Consider the following 16,753-nt stretch of genomic DNA (forward strand, 5'->3'; position numbering starts at 1 on the left):
TAATGCCAGTAGTCAAGGGTTGAGGAAACCCTCATATCTAGTTCCTTAGGTAGTTACATGGCATGATGAATAATAAAGCACTGTGTTTGGAGTCAGCAAGACCTGAATTCATCCAGCCTTGGACATTGATTAGCTGCTGTGTGACGCCAGACAGGACACTTAACCTCTGCCTGCCTCAATTTTCTCAACTGTAAAATAAGGATAATAGTAGCATTTATATCTCAAGGTTGTTATGAGGATCAAATGTTATGAGGATTACAAATAATAATATTTGTAAAGTGCTTAGCACAGTGCTTGGTACATAGAAAGCATTTAAAATGTTTGTTTTCTTTTTCTCTCTCTCCTTTTCTCCTCCCCTCACCTCCCTTTTTCCATCTTCTTTCCTTCCTTCTTTCCTTCCTTCCTTCCAAACGGCTCTGGGCCCCTTATCTACCAGGTCTAATGATGGGAAAAAGAGAATGAGGCTCTGGGCAGGAGCTTAACGTCAGTAGTGACCTCTATACATCTGAATGCTTAGTAATACTGGAAGACTGCAGTGGCATTTGTCATTGTGGCGATAAAGGACAGAGTAGGTAGAGCTTTTGGATCATATCCTTAAAAAGGCATTGAGATGCTATCAAGTCTAACCTGTTAATTTTTTAATTTAAATTATATATTATCTTTTTTTTTTTTAAAAAAAAGGCTAGATCTTCTTATCTCACCAAGGCTAGAAGTATAGAGTCCAGTGGGCCATTTGCCCCTTTGTAGGCAGTCTGGTGGCCTCTCACTCACCATATTGGCTCTATACTGAGTGCAAACTCCTGTTTGGCTCAGTCTACTGCTCAGATCAATACCCTAACTTTTACTTTGGGTACTGAAGGACAAAGAAGTTAAATGACTTGACTAAAGTCATACAACTGACAAGTATCAGAGGCAGTAAATGAACTCACATCTTTTGACTCCAGAGCTCCTACTCTTTCTGCTGTACCACTGGGCCATTGGGTTGTCTAGCAATGCCTCAAATTCAGATCATCTTTCACTCCCTGACTTCCGGTTGGGTGGCCAGCTCTACAGCTGTCAAATAATAGACTTTTCTAGGTTCTCTGTGATGACCCATGGCTTCCACCCCCTACCAGAAAAGTGTTTATCCATTGCTACTTACTATACATGGTGCTAATGCCATTATAGTTCGCACCAACAGTGAGGGAAGGGCCATTTCATCACAGCTTGCCAAATTCTTTTCAGAGTCTGAATAAATTAAAATTAAGGCAACACATTGTGTCAGTAAGCCAAAAGTCCCCAGGTTTCATCAGAATAAGCATTTCTAAAGAGCAGTTTAAACTCTTTCAAATTGTCAAGATTAAGATAAAGTAGCCAAGCCTAATATCATGGTTAACTGTTGGATGCTAATCGTTCTAGCATATGATTATGTAGTAAACTCCCATAAAATGGTTGATGAGTGGAGAATGGTACTTCCCAGAGCTTTCAAAAGTATTTCCCATACAGGAACAATGCATTATAGATTTGGAAATGGTAAGTGCCTCAGAGGTCACTTTTCAAACCCATTCATTTTACAGATGAGGAAACAAAGGAGCAAATTGATGGAATGACTTGTTCAGGGTCATACAGCTTGGCAATGTCTTAGATAGGCTGCAAATGTAGATCTCCTTGATTCCACATCCACTACAGCTCTGGGGTCAAACTCAGATGGAAATGGAAACCACTAAGGAATACTGCTGGGCTACCTATTGACTTAGAAAACCATAGATTAGCATTATCTATATTCTTTTGTATTTTTGTTTGTTTTGTTAAATATTTTCCAATTACATTTTAATTTTGTTCTCACAGAAGTGGGGCTGCTGGTGATGTTTGACACCTCTGTACTACTTAAATCCTCATATCTGCTGCTTTGTTATTCATTGTTCATCTTTCATTTTTTGAAGAGGATCAATGATATCATAGGGTGATTAGCCTCACTCTCTCTCTTCCAGAATCAATAGAAACCAATGTCAAGACAGAAGTCAAGGTAACTGGCAATGGCCTGGGATGCAGGAGATAACCTTGCTGTCTTTGAAGTCTGACTAAGCCCTAAGTGTTTCACAGTGCCTGCTTTAGCCACCTTTGTGGCCACTGGAACAAATTGTTCTCATCTGCCCATCTTCATTTGCTTAGGGGAGACATCCCCCTAGCTCACTGGTGAGTTTGAGACATGTTGTTACCCTCAACCTGATTTAGCTCATCTGCTGAGACATTTTTACCAGAGTGTGGTTGCTGTACATGCTACAGTTTCTTAGAGCCACAGGTGTGGGTTGGGTGGCAGGTAGACACCAAAGGTGGATGGAAAGGGCTCAGCAAGCCCTCACAGCAGAGGTGCTGATCCTCTGTGAACACCTCATATACCCCATCAAAGCAGATACCATTATATTATCACAATCCCAACCCACCCCTCTTCAAAACTTCTCTATTAAGGTTGTCACATGCATTGCCGGAGCTAGCTCAGTATTTGCAAGACCCCAAAGAAAGTGTGGGAAAGAAGAGGAATTAGACTGACTACCAAACTGAAGGTCTATGGAGCAATTACACTGACTTCATTGTTTTATGCCTGTGAAACCTGGACAGTCTACCAGCGCCATGCCAGGAAATTGAATTGATTCCATTTGAATTATCTTAGGAAGATTCTAAAGATCACCTGGCAGGATAAGATACCAGACACTGAGGTCCTTTCTCAAACTAAATGGCCAACCACTCAAACTCCACTGCAGAGAGCACAACTGTGAAGGACTGGCTACATTGTTCAAAAGCCAAATGTATGCTTCCCCAAAAGACTATTTTATGGAGAACTCGCAGAGGGCCAGTGCACACATGGTGGTCAGTTTCTCTCTTCAACTATCGCAATAATCTCTAAACTCTCAATAATTCTCTCCTCCTCAATTCTCTCCCCTCACCAACCCCTCCCCTATATAGTGGCCAAAGTAGATTTCCTGAAGCACAGGCTTGACCATCTCATTTTGTCACTCCATAAACTCTAGTGGCTTCCTGTTGTCTCCAAAATTCAATGTTATTTAATATTTATCAATTCTTCTTTAAAAACTTTCATATAAGTTTTTGAGTCTATATAATCATAACGCATTTGTTCACCTATACAACTTGTATTATACATATATTAAAGAAGATACTCAATTTCCCATCCACCCCCATAATTTGAACATCAAAAAGGGGAATCATACAATTTTTAATCTAGAAGTATTTCCACACCTTTTCAATTAAGTGCTGATTTCCAAACTTCTCAGAACTAAGCCAATCAAGTACTACATCATTGATTGGAATTAGTATATATTGCACTGCTTGGCAGGAGAAACAGGCTGAGGGAGGAACTTGCCTAGAGGACCTTGCTTGCTTAGGGGAACTTAAAGAATGCTTGAGATGTTGGTGCTCCCTGGATTGCTGATGAGTACCTTGCCAAATGTTGCCTTCTGGTATTCTAATAGTAATGTTCCAATTAAATATTTTGGTTTTGTCTTGGAGGAAGAGAATTTTTTGTATTTTGTGAACCAACCCTGGAAATGCCTATGCATATTCATAGCAGCTGCTGTGGGTACTGCATTGGTGTTACAAATGGATATTAAACTTCATCTTCATCTTGCTCATTTTCCAAATGAATAAATTGATTCCCAAAGAAGTAGACTTTTCTGAGACCACAAAGGAAATCATTCCCAGAACCAAGGTGAGAACTAAGATTCTTGGCTCCCCATCCATCCCTTTTCCAAAATGCTATTCCTACATTTCTCCATTTATTTAGTAAATTTTTACTCCTGTATTTGTTATGTATGTATAAATGGAAAGGTGTTCTGGTAAATGTTTATTATTTAAATCTCAAAAAAAAAGACTGGAGATAGGCTATAAATAAATTTATCTGTACTAATAAACTAATGTATTAATATCTGTACTAATGTACTAATAAACTAAACTGTACCGCTAACATTTTTTCCAATATACTCTCAAGTGTAGATAACCAACAAAATGATAAATTCAAACCTAATTTGCAGCTGGTTCCTTCATTTCCAAGGTATAAATGCTCACATTGAAAATTGAACAAGCAGCCCTTACTAGCCTTTCCAATCTTGCTGTAGCACACCCCTGTATGCATATACATGCATGTATTTTGACCTTGCTACTTCTTTGAGCTTTTGGAGGTTTTCAACCTGAATTATCAATATAATTGTAGATAAAGTAACAAATCCCATCAGCATAGAAGTGTCTCCTTATTGGTGCAGCAGAGATAGAGAGAAATGGAGAAATGTGAGCTCTGCTCTCTTCAGACATTCTTTGTGTCTCTTCAGTCTCTTCTCAAAGACTCATAAAGTAACTGGGTTCTCCTAGCTGAAAGCTGATGGAGGAAATATGACTCTGGGAAGAATATGACAGAAGAGGAGCTGGCAGTCTCCATCATATCCTTATCCCAATACTACTGTATCCTAATCCCAATTGCTACATTAAAGACTTTGGGCAACTTCCCCCAGGTGAGACCTAAGACTCTTTTTCTAGGTTGAACTGAGTTACCTTACTCACAGTGGGAGAGTTCCTTCACTCTGTTTTGGTAAGTGTATATTCTCCCATTTATACTTTCTCTGATTTCTGTTTTGCTATCTGCTTGGATAAATGTGTTTGCTGATTGTTATATGTACTCATTGTTGAACTGGTATTTGCTGGGAAGGGCATCGAGCCTAGGATATAAAGCTTGGGGTCTCCCTTACTCCTTTAATAAACAGAGATCAGAAGTTTAGTTTGAACTTTAAAAATCACATTCCCTAGACTAATGATGGTTAAGGGAGCTTATAGGTATCATTCTATTCTGGCATGCCTTCTCTCTGAGGGAAGGCAGAGTGGCCAAGCTTCTGGCCCCAAATTCTTCCTTCCTTTCCTGGTAGGAATTAACTTCTCCCTTGGAGCAGGACAGAGGGAGAAGAGACTAGAGATATCTATTCTGACTCTCTTCAAGCCACACAATGACACACACATACTACATGTTGGGGATAGCCCCTAGCTACCTAATTTTTGGGGGTGGCATGGAATGGAGGGGGCAGAAACTAGAGATCAATTAGGGAAAGGCTATTGCAACCATACATTTCACAGGTAATTAATCATCCTCACCATCATCATCATTATCATCATCACTTAGGTGTGTGTAATACCTTACTTTAAACAAAGACTTCTTTATATGTATGATCTCATTGGATCCTGTTAGGCAAGTAGCGTATGTATTAATATCTCAATTTTACTTTTGAGGTATAAATCATTAGTTCTGAATAGGAAGGGCAATGTATTATAAGAGCCCCATTGTGTTTTCAACCATTTTCCTACCTTTTCTAGAATTATAGAATCTGAATGCCATAGACATTAAGGCGTAGAAGACACCATAAAAAGCAGATTGTGACACTGATAATTTTTTTCTCTATGAATTACATTCAGTGAGAGGCAGCATGCCATAAATTATAGAGGGTTGGCCTTACACTCAGAAAATCTTGGGCTTAAGCTCTGCCTCTGAAAATCTCTGTCACTAAACAAGCCTTTCTTATTTGATCCTAGGCCCTGTACATGCGATAGAAATAAAGGCACACGTTATAATAGATATTTAATCATGATCAAGTCACTTAACCATTTCAATGCCTTAAACCAATGGCATCCAAAGTTTGGAGTCTCCTGGGAGGACATAGTATGGGGAGTTGTATGATATGATTTCAAGTGGTGTATAAAAAACAAATCAGGGTGAGAAAACCAGTTAACGCCTACCTTCCTTGTAATAGCCATTTGTGAGGCTTATCTCCAACCTAATCATGTCCATCCTTCACCCATTATACCCCCAAACTGCCAAATTTCTCTCTCCCTCTTATAGATGAACTGCCAACCTCCCTTCTGTTGGCCTTTCATATCCTAACCATCACATACTCTGCCCCTTAACAGCAGATGCACAGAAGTTTCCTCTTTCCATTATAGTCCCCTGGGCCTCCAGATCATCTTATGGCTACAGGTACCCTTTTAAGGGAAAGCTCTGAGCTTTGAAGCTGTGACCAATGAATAAGAATGCTGTTTCTTCCTCTTGTAGTTTTGGGTGGGAATGGAGGGGGTCATACAGCAGTGTATTATATAATTTATACATATTATATATACAGAATACACACACACACACACACATATATATATATATATATATATATATATATATATATATACGTATTGCAAGTCAAGACATCACCCTCCTGATGTCGTTGATCCTCTTTGAGAACAAAGAACTAACGACATATATGTGTATATACTAGCCCCACAGTAGTTTAGATTTGTTATTACAGTGAAATGAGAAACTCATAAGTCAGTCAATAGTTAATGAAGACACATCCTTAATCATAACAGGTGAAGGATATTTAACAAAGACAGGCTTGGAAGACACCTGAGTTGACTCAAATAATTGAGTTTGCCTATTATACCCATCATGGCCTATCGGCCAAACTTCCTAGCATACTTTGACCTCATGGCTCCTTTCTACTTAGACAACAGTCAACAGTCTAAATCTTTAGTTTACAGACCAATCAAGTCTTAAGGAGTGTCTTATAGCTTTTAAGGAAAGACTACTCTAAGTCATTACATTTTTCAATTCTTCTTTTGAGAACTCTGTTTATATTGCTAAGTTCTCTTGGTAGCCCTCTCCCTTCCCTTACCAGAGAAACATCCCATATAAAATAGTCTTTTTTAAGAAGATGGAAAAATCAGCATAACTGATCAATACTTGTTGATTGGTAGAAAGAAAAGAACATGGCAGGGGGATGACATGGATTCTAATTGCTGTCATGTCACCATTTGAGTATTCTCAGCAGGTTTTGTCATCTTTATGAATCTCAGTTTCCTTATGTGTAAAGTGAGGGGGCTGGGTAACACGACCATTAAGCTCTCTTCCAACTCTGAGTGTTGCACCATTTTGGAAATACAACTGTCAACAGCAGGAAAAATAGATATTGTTTTTAAGTGCAGTCCCCAAACTCCTCCAGATTGTCAAGCTCAAAACAAAGTGGAGCCATGAATTTGAATGAAGAATTGAAAGTGAAAAAAATGTGAAAAAACAGTATTGTTGCACTAAATCCTTTGCTAAAGGTGTAAATTGCAAATTTGATACAACTGCCATTCTGAGCTATTCTGTTTAATAATGAGTTTAAACAGAAAAAAAAATTGTACCAGAAGGCAAGAAAACACATGGGCCATCAACTCTTAGATGTGGGAGTCCACTGAATGATTTGCTAGGACAGGAAATTTTTGACCTAGGATCAACTGCAAAACTGGGGGAGAAGTGTTCAGGAAGTTGTCAGCCAGCAGTAGGTTAAGGGACTTTCACAAACTAAAGTGTATTGAACAGTTCTTGTATATCTTCATAGCTGATTAATTATATGACAAAATAATTCCCTGGAGAAAAGATGCAAAATAACTGTTGTATATGTTTGTGAAATTCATCCAAATTATCTCAATGATCATTTACTCTACCTGACATAGATATCGGTGGTTTATAATAACTTAACAAACTTTTCATGCACATAGGGGATATCAGGATTTATAGGCCCATAACTACCAGCTGATATCTAAAGGCAAGAGGGAAGACTTTGCAGTTGAAAATTTAAGTAAAGCAGAAAGAATGCTAGAATGAGAGTCAGAAAACTTGGCCTGAGTGCTGTTTCTACTCTAGATATCACTCAATAGCATTTTTTACCTTTGATAAGTCATTGACCTTCCATTTACCTTTGTCTCACCATCTAGAAAATGGGGTATTGGACCAGATGATCTATCTACAAGGTACTTGGCAGATTAAAAAATGCAATGATTCTCTTGTTCTGTATTTGAAAAAAAGCTATTTTGCTGTGCAGGGTAGATCAGTAGAATTCAACAGACAAGAAAAATAAACTCTGAAGGATTCCAGTGTTGCACTTGTGATTGACCGAGAATAGGAAAAAATATTATGGTATGCAATATAAAATTGAAGGATTTCCCATGCCCAGCTACAGTAGAAATTAAATGAAAAATAAAGTTCAGTTATATGTCTGGGTCCTTTTGCATGGGCAATCACACACACACATAGACACACACACACACACACACATGTTTAACCCTTGTTCAAAAATTATTATCATCAGTCCCCTGGAAGTCATAGCTGAATTTTTCATTGATCATAGTTTACAAGTCCTTCAAAGTTGATTTTCTTTATAATTTTTTTTTTATAAATTGTTCCCCTCATTATGCTCACTTCACTTTGCATCAGTTCATATAATTTTTTTTTTCATTTTTCTCTGTGTAGTGTTGACTCTCCTGGAGCAAGGCCAGCTACCTACTTCTCCTCAGCTTTTTTGTAGTCTTGAGGGATTGATGGTGGCTTTATTTATTTGTTTATTTTGTGTATAATGCTAGTGGCTTGAGACCCCATCCTGGTGTGTTTCTCCACCCCAACCCCAGTGCTAGCTGTCAGTAACTATTGGTCCATTTAACCAATTAAGAATCTTTTGCTTTTACAAGGTGATATTTAATTTGAAGGTAATTTTATTTATTTTAATATTTTCCTTCTATTTTATTACATTAATACATATTTTTGAAGGTAAAGAAGTACGAATAGTTCTTCCCAACACATGTGAACAAACATGACCCCATGCCATCTCAATCCTTGAGGACAGTAGAAGCAGAAAAATCGAGTTTCTGTATATGATGGGGTGTTTGGCTGTCAAACCCCAAATACACACACACACACACACACACACACACATGCACACACACACGACCAACAATTTCACATCCAACAGTGGCATAGCCATTGGATGATTCTACATCTCAGGCAACACTGGGCTGGGTACAATAGGTCATTGCTCAGTTTCAGTTCTGGACTTCCTGGCTGCAAAACTCTGTGTGGATTCTGTTTCCATACTTCTTGGTGGCTCAGTTTCCTGATCTGCATAAGTTCACAAGGTCTTAGGCAAAGAACAGATGATCCATATTCATATGTTGGCCTCAGAGGTAAAGAGCCTGAAACCTCTCCCCTTACACCCTTTTCCCCTAATATAAAGCCAAGGAAGAAAAAAAAAACTGACCAAAGACAAGGCCTGGAATGACTACTGCCTATTTTTTGTCATGATTTTCATTAGTCTTAAATTCTCTCTTCTTGATCTGTTTTCTAAGTGAGTTGTTTGTTTCATTTTTAAAAACTTTTGTTGTAATATTTCTTGTTGTATATTGAACCATTGCTTTCTCTTTGTTGCTTTTGTTGTTCAGTTGTGTCCCACTCTTTGTGACCCCATGGACCACATTGTCCATGTAATTTTCTTGGCAAAGATACTGGAGTGGTTTCCTATTTTCTCCTCCAGCAGATTAAGGCATACAGAAGTTAAGTGACTTGTACAGGCTCACAGAGCTAGTAAATGTCTGGAGCCAGATTTGAACTCAGCTCTTCCTAACTCCAGGTCCAACACTCTATTTACTCAGTTACATAGTTGCCTCCTTATTTTCTCTTTGGATTATTCTAATTTTCAGGATGTTCAATTCATGTATAAAATTTACTACTGTCTGTTCCATTGTATTAATTCTTATTCTATTGTATTAATCCTTTCTTCCCTAGATATCTAATTCTTTATTTTGTTTCATTTCTTACAGATACTCTTACAGTCTTCGTGGCCTGAACATTATTTTCCCTAAGGATCTACTTAGACTTATAATAGAATTAATCTCTTTTCTTGGTTTACCCTTTGCACTTCTCTCTGTCAAAGGCCTTTCTTCATTGTGTTCAGCATTTTCTTTTGTTTACTGATATCTCTAGATTCCATTTCCAGATCAGGGGTTTGTGATTAGGCCTAAGTCTGATCTTGTCCTGCTGGCTAGTGTGGACAAGCCTTGATTTATACTGAGCTTAGTGGCTAAGACTTTCCCTACCTTTGGCAGTACTCGTCTGGCCTTATCTCCTTCTGTGGTTCTAGCCTAGAATGCCTAGATGCTTGGTCAGGCATAGACTAAACTGATCCTGGTCTGGCCCTGTGTCCTACAGATGGGGGCCCTGGCTCCCCTTTGCTGGGCACTATTCTATCACCATCTCCATACATAGGATTGGGCTGATTTCTATTTCCCTTTCCAACTGTTGTGCATCATTTCTGTTCCCTGCTTCCACAAGATTATTGAACCTTTTTTTGCAGGCCTGGACAGGAGGGAAAAATTTATAAACAATTATCTTTGGTTTCTTTTATATTTTCCTTTCTGGTGAATTTTTAGAGCTTTACATGAGTTCTATTAGGTCTTAACACACCACCATCTTTCAAAACAGATCTGCAACAATTCTGCAACTTATGCTTGGGGTGTGGAAAGATTAAGTGACTTTTACAGGATCATAAATGCATGATGTTTCAGAGGTCTTGAGGCCATGTTGTTCATACTTCAAGGAAGATATTGAACCATTATATAGTGATGCCTCTCAGTTTTATAATAATAATAACATTTTACATCATTTAAGGTTCATAGTACTGTTTATATGTTTAACTCATTTGATCCTCCCAATCCTGCGAGGATCTTCTGATATTGGTACTATTATAATCCTAAATATAAGATGACAAACAGTCGCAGAAAGGTAAACTAACTTGCACAAATTCACCCAGCTAGTAAGTGTCTGAGGCAGGATTTAAACTCGGGTCCTTTTGGTTCCAAATCTCACACCATCCATTGCACTACTGCCTTAGGTCAGTGCCTATAAGCTAATTTCTCGTTATATTTATGCAATGCCTTCCAATTACACAGTACTACTAGTAAAATGCGAAGATCACTGCCTTTGGAGAATACTTGTACTCTCTGCCAATTACTATCTGAATAATTTGGGGCACATCACAACAAAACTAGGTCTCAATTTCCTCATTTATAAATTGAAGAGTTTAGGTTAGATAACCTTACCACCTCTCAGGTGATGTCCATCCCTATAGCTGTGAATCTATTATCCTCAGTACATAGGCTTTTATTTGAATGTCACAAAATCTTATGAAGTAGTCAGGGAAAATATAGATAGAGATGGAGATTGGACCTGTTATTTCATTGGTATAATGAGCCCCTGGTGAGGAACTTCTTTTTCCAGTCTATGTCAGTACCATTTCTGTCACTTACAGTCAGAGAGTAGCCCAGAGCAAAATGAAGTGATATTCCCACAATCACACAATCAGTAAGCACCAGTGGTAGGATTTAATACAATGTATGTTTCAATAAGGAACAATGTAACAAACATTTATTAAGAGCTGGGCACAGTGCTATTTACTAAGAATTCAAATAAGAATACGCAAATAATACAAATAAGAAAAAGAAAGATAGCCCTTGCCCTCAAGGAGTTTACAATCTAATGGGAGAATACAAGGCACAAAAGAAATCTGGAAAGTGGGGGCAGGGTACCTGACATGGAGGCATCATGTGTCATGGAGTTCAAGCAGAGCTGAAAATGTAAAGCAGGTAGTTAGCTGAAAAGTCTAGATCCCTGCCCTACTGGCTTTGGGAGAAGGTTAGCACTCTACCCTCCAACTTTGTAATCAGAGTGGAAAAGAGGCAGAGGGAGTTTGGAAGGTGCTGAGTATCCACAACTGAATTAAAGGCATGATGATGAAATTTCAGATGAATAGTGATTATAATAGCTGAACCCAAGTATTATGACTACTACATCATACTGCCTCTTAAGGAGAAAAAAAATCATCATCATCATCAAATCTACTGAGAATAATTTAAAGATAAATAATAAAATGCTTTGTTATATTAATGAGTTGAAGTTACTTGACCTAGGCAAACTACATTTTCGGGGATTAAAAGAACTGGCAGATAGAATTCTTGAGAAAATGGAAGTGATTACTGAAATATCATGGAGAAAAGCAGAGATTCTGTGGGAATGAAGAAAAGCAAATATTCTGGTTTTTCAAGACCAGATGAAAAGGGACTTTGCAAAGTCTGAGTTGCTGAACTTGGCTTCGAAGCTTGGCAAAAATCTAGGACACAGCATTAAAGGGAAGGTTAGGGAAATCTAAAAAGGAAATGTTGATCCAAAAAATAAAGGGAATTGTGTAAATATATCATACTTAAATTTTAGTGAAGCATTTAATAAAATCTCTCATGTAACTTTTATGGACATATATGAGTGTATATATATATATGTATATATGTATATGTATATGCATACATATATGTGTGTATGTATATAATATATATATATATATATATATGATATATATATGCTAAATACAATTAGTTTTGTTCAGAACAGGCTGAAAGACTGAACTTAAAAAAAGACATGATTAATGATGGAGGGTCATCTTGGAAGGAAATCACTATTAGAATATCCCAAGGATTTGTGCCTGGTGCTGCACTGCTTAACAGTTTTAGCCACAATTTAATTGGACAGAGAGGGTCCACAAGAGCAGTGAATGGGTTTTGGAGCCAGAAGTGAGGGAACCACAATGTGGAAGAATCAGAACTCACAGTTCCTTACGGTTAGAAAGAACCCCCATTTACAAAGGAGGACAACTCCAGAAGACTGTTAGAAGAAAGCAGTTTTGCAACAATACGGAGAAGCCTACCTGAAGGAATGTTGCCCTTTGATGCAGAAAACTTTGCATGAACATCACATAAATGCAGCACTGGACCTAATTGAAGGTAGCATGACTGTTTGCAAAACTAAGAAGAATTTTGATCCTTATATATCATCATGAGGGCCGGGGACTTAATAAAGCTTTTAACAAGAAGTATCCCATTTGAACAGGCAATATGAATTCCTGAGGATGACACTACAGGTGACATCACTGATACCAGTTCTTTAATAGGAAACAAAGAAAGATTTGTAAAAAGAAAATAATGGCTTACTGGGCCTAAAGGATGTACTCTGAAGGCATTGAAACTGGAAACAAACTTACTTCATAGTTCAGGGGAACAGCTGTTTCAGCTCTTGGACCATTTAATGGTTTAAAAGAAGGTAAAAAGCAGTTTCAGATATCATAAAAAAATTCATCCAATCTACAGCATCAAAACTTTGATGATTAAATGGGAACTCTCAAAGGATGCTGAATTAGAATCACAAAATTGGGAAAGATTTTTGCTACCGTTCAAACACAAAAATTTGAATAAACACAGGGAACCAAAGGAAAAAAAAGAAACTGTTAAGAAAGAGTATACATCATTCCCACCTCCATAGCCAGGAAGTTGGATTGATAAAGAATTATCTAGTGGGGAATCCTTTTTGAATGAAAGTCAAAAGAAGCAAGAAAAAAAAGGAACAAATAAAAGCTAAACAAGCTGAAGCAGTCAGTAAAGGACAAGCAGAAGAAAACAAGGCTTTTATCTCACCTAAAGAAAAACCAGTTATGAAATCTAAGAAAGCTTCTGCTGAAACAAAAATTGATATATATGCTCTCAAAAAAAGTGAAGGCAAAGAAAAATAAGCTGGGAAGCCCTTAATACTGAGGAAGTAAGCTAAGATGGAAGACAATGAAAAGTGACAGAGGAAGAAAAAGTGAGAAGCAAAAAAAAAAAAGGCTTGAATTAGAACAGGATTTGTGTATCTTTCTTTCCTTCCATTAAAGATGTTTAGGCCTTGACCTTTGTTTCTTCATCTGAAAAGTGAGGCAGTACAATGGGACACCCTTTTGATAATTCAAATGAATCTTCTTCCATAGAACAAGGCTTTTTCTGAACACATGCTGTTATTATCATTTACATACTTACTAACAAAATAAATTATGAACTAAAAAAGAAAGGCATGTTTTTAACTTATACAGATTAAGGCAGTTCTATTCCAGGAAGATTCAGAAGAAAATGAGTTTCAGTTTTATATAAGGTAGAGCCAAAAATATCTGAAATATTCTAACCTGTTTTGCCATCAAAGTTGCCATGTAAAAGTAAATTAATTTGTTGTTACTCGTTTTTTCCTAAAAACATATCTTGTACTATTGCTTAGTTTCAGTGGAAGATATGTTACACTTTCTGTGTATTGTTTTTAATCATCTATTTTCCTTACCAAAAAATACTACCAACTGCATTTTCGGCATAACCATAGCAAATCGTATTTTAAGTTTACTGCTTACTCTGCTTAATTTCTTTGTTGACATAATTGCTATCTCTTTACTCAGATACATTTTATAACCCAGCAGAAATAAGGGAAACCTTTTTTGTCTTAAGTAGCTTTCTAGCTAAGATTTTTAAGTGAAAGATTGAGAACTGAGAGAAAAAGTTGATTTCAAAGGTAGTGCTTTTCAGCCCCAGAAAACTAGGGAGCGAAGGTGATTTAAGACTGGGATTGTAGACATCTTCTAATTCAATCCTCTCATTTTTTTAAATTAACGAGTATTTGTTTTCTCTTCTCACTATACACCTCCATTGTGGGGGGAACCCTTCCAACAAAAATGCATACACAAGAAAAAGAACAGCAATGTCCAAAAATGTACATCTCATTTTGTATCTTTAGTCTACCACATCTCTGTCATGAGGTGGATAGCCTTCCCCCTCATTGGTCCTCTGGAGTGTTGGTTGATCATTACATTTATGAGAGTTATTAAAAGTCCTTCAAAGCCACCTGTCTTTACCATATTGTCAATTGCATAAATTGTGTTTCCTGATTCTGCTCATTTCACTTTTCCTCAGTTTGTACTGATTTCCCTGGAACAATCCCTTTTATCATTTCTTATGTCACAGTAGTATTACACTATATTTGGGAGTGTGCTGGAGACAACTTTGAACTGCTAGTCATTCACAACTGAGAAATTAGCAAATGCTATAAACTGGGTCTTAATTTATTGTTTTCTGATTATCTCAACTTAAAGTGATAGAGAAAGTGTTAATGATACAGATTAAATATAAAAGTAAAAAATGATTTAGTTGGCATATTTAACAAATTTGTCATTGATTCAAAGCTGAGAATTTTATCTCATACACTGGAAGAAAGTTCAATGACAACTAAGGTTTGGAAATATATGGATTAGCATCTCCTATAAAACTTAGCATCTTACACATCTACCTGGAGAATTAAAACAGGCAAAGAAGAAACTAAGTTATCACTCACTGCAGATGATATGATGATATACTTAAAGAATCCTAGAGAATCAAGTAAAAAACTACTTGAAATAATAAATAACTTTAGCAAAATTGCAAGACATAAAATAAACCCACATAAATCCTTGGAATTCCTATATATTACTAACAAAGCCCAACAGCAAGAGATAGAAACAGAAATTCCATTTAAAGTAACTGTAGACATTATAAAATATTTGGGAATCTACCTGCCAAAACAAACCCAGGAACTATATGAACACAATTACAAGACACTTTTTGCAAATGAAGTCAGATCTAAGTAATTGGAAAAACATCAGTTGCTTGTGGTTAGGCTGAGCTAATATAATAAAAATGACAATTTTACCTAAATTGATTTACTTATTTAGTGTCATACCAATCAAACTACCAAAAATTATTTCATAGAGCTAGAAAAATAATAATAAAAAAACACATCTGCCTGGAGCACTGAGATGTTAAATGACTTGCTGGACTCAAACTAATATCTTAATCATCCCCTTTCCTTCTAACCTTCAAATTCTCCATTTCTTCCCTACTGCCTTCAAACATAATCAAATATCTCCCATATTTTAGAAACTTCACTGGGCCCCTATGAACCTCTCAAACTGTGATTCTATACTGATTGTCCCTTTCTCAATCCATCACCTAGAGGAAAAAAGTTGTCTACGTTCATTGCCTCAACTTACTCTTCTCTCACTTCTCAACATATGTTAATTTGGCTTCTGATCTCATAAGATAACAAGGTGGCTATTTTCATAAGTTCCAAATTTTAATTGCCAAATTGGATAGTTTAAATTTTTTCTTAGTCTTCATGTTTCTTGACTTCTCTGACACATTTGATACTCATAAGCACACTTTTTGATACTCATTCTTCTCTGGGTTTTTATGACACTGTTCCCTCCCTGTTCTCTATAAGAATCACTTCTTAACTTCCTTCACTAGCTGATGATCCATATTATACACCCAATTTTGGGTCTATCTAAAGGTCCTCTCCTGGATATTATTGTCTCACATATACACACCCACTCTTGGTGACCTCGTTAAATCCAACACTTTATTATTCATCACTGTACAGATGATGCCAAGATCAAGCCCTAGGCTCTCTCTTGAGTTACAACCCCCATCACCACCTACCAAATGGACATCTCAAACTGGATATCTCAAAAACTCAATATTTCCAAACAGAACTAATTTTCTTTCTCCACAAACTCAGCATTTTTTTCTTTTTAGTTTTCAACCATTTTTCTATTCTCCATAGTTCTTAAGTTCAGAAGGATGCTTACATCCTCATTCTCCCTCTTCTCACACATCCATCCATTTGTGAAATCTTTCACTTTATTGTAACATCTCTCACATCCTATCCTTTCTCTTTACTTCTATGGCTATTACTTTAGTTCAGGCCCTCATCATTTCTCCTCTGGAATCTCTGGAACAGTAGCTCCTAATTGATCAACCTGCTTCAAGTCTTTCCCCACCTCAATCAACTCCACAGAGATGATAAAATTAGTTTACTTAAGTTCAGTTTTGTCCATGTCACCGTCTTACTCAGTATACTTCAGTTGCTTCCTATCACCTCTAGGATAACATATAAGCTAGGGTTTTATTTTGGCTTTTAAATTTCTTTAAAATATAACCCAAACTTATGTTTCTGTATTCAATATACATTACTACTCTTATATTTTCATAT

The 16,753-nt window shown here is 36.9% G+C and overlaps 1 pseudogene; it reads left to right on the forward strand.

The window, feature by feature from the left end:
• The first annotated feature begins 1,490 nt into the window (after nucleotides 1-1,490).
• LOC118837082 lies at nucleotides 1,491-13,442 on the forward strand (annotated as a pseudogene).
• The last annotated feature ends 3,311 nt before the right edge of the window (nucleotides 13,443-16,753 follow it).

Source organism: Trichosurus vulpecula, chromosome 1 (assembly GCF_011100635.1).
Source record: "Trichosurus vulpecula isolate mTriVul1 chromosome 1, mTriVul1.pri, whole genome shotgun sequence".
Classification (NCBI taxonomy): domain Eukaryota; kingdom Metazoa; phylum Chordata; class Mammalia; order Diprotodontia; family Phalangeridae; genus Trichosurus; species Trichosurus vulpecula.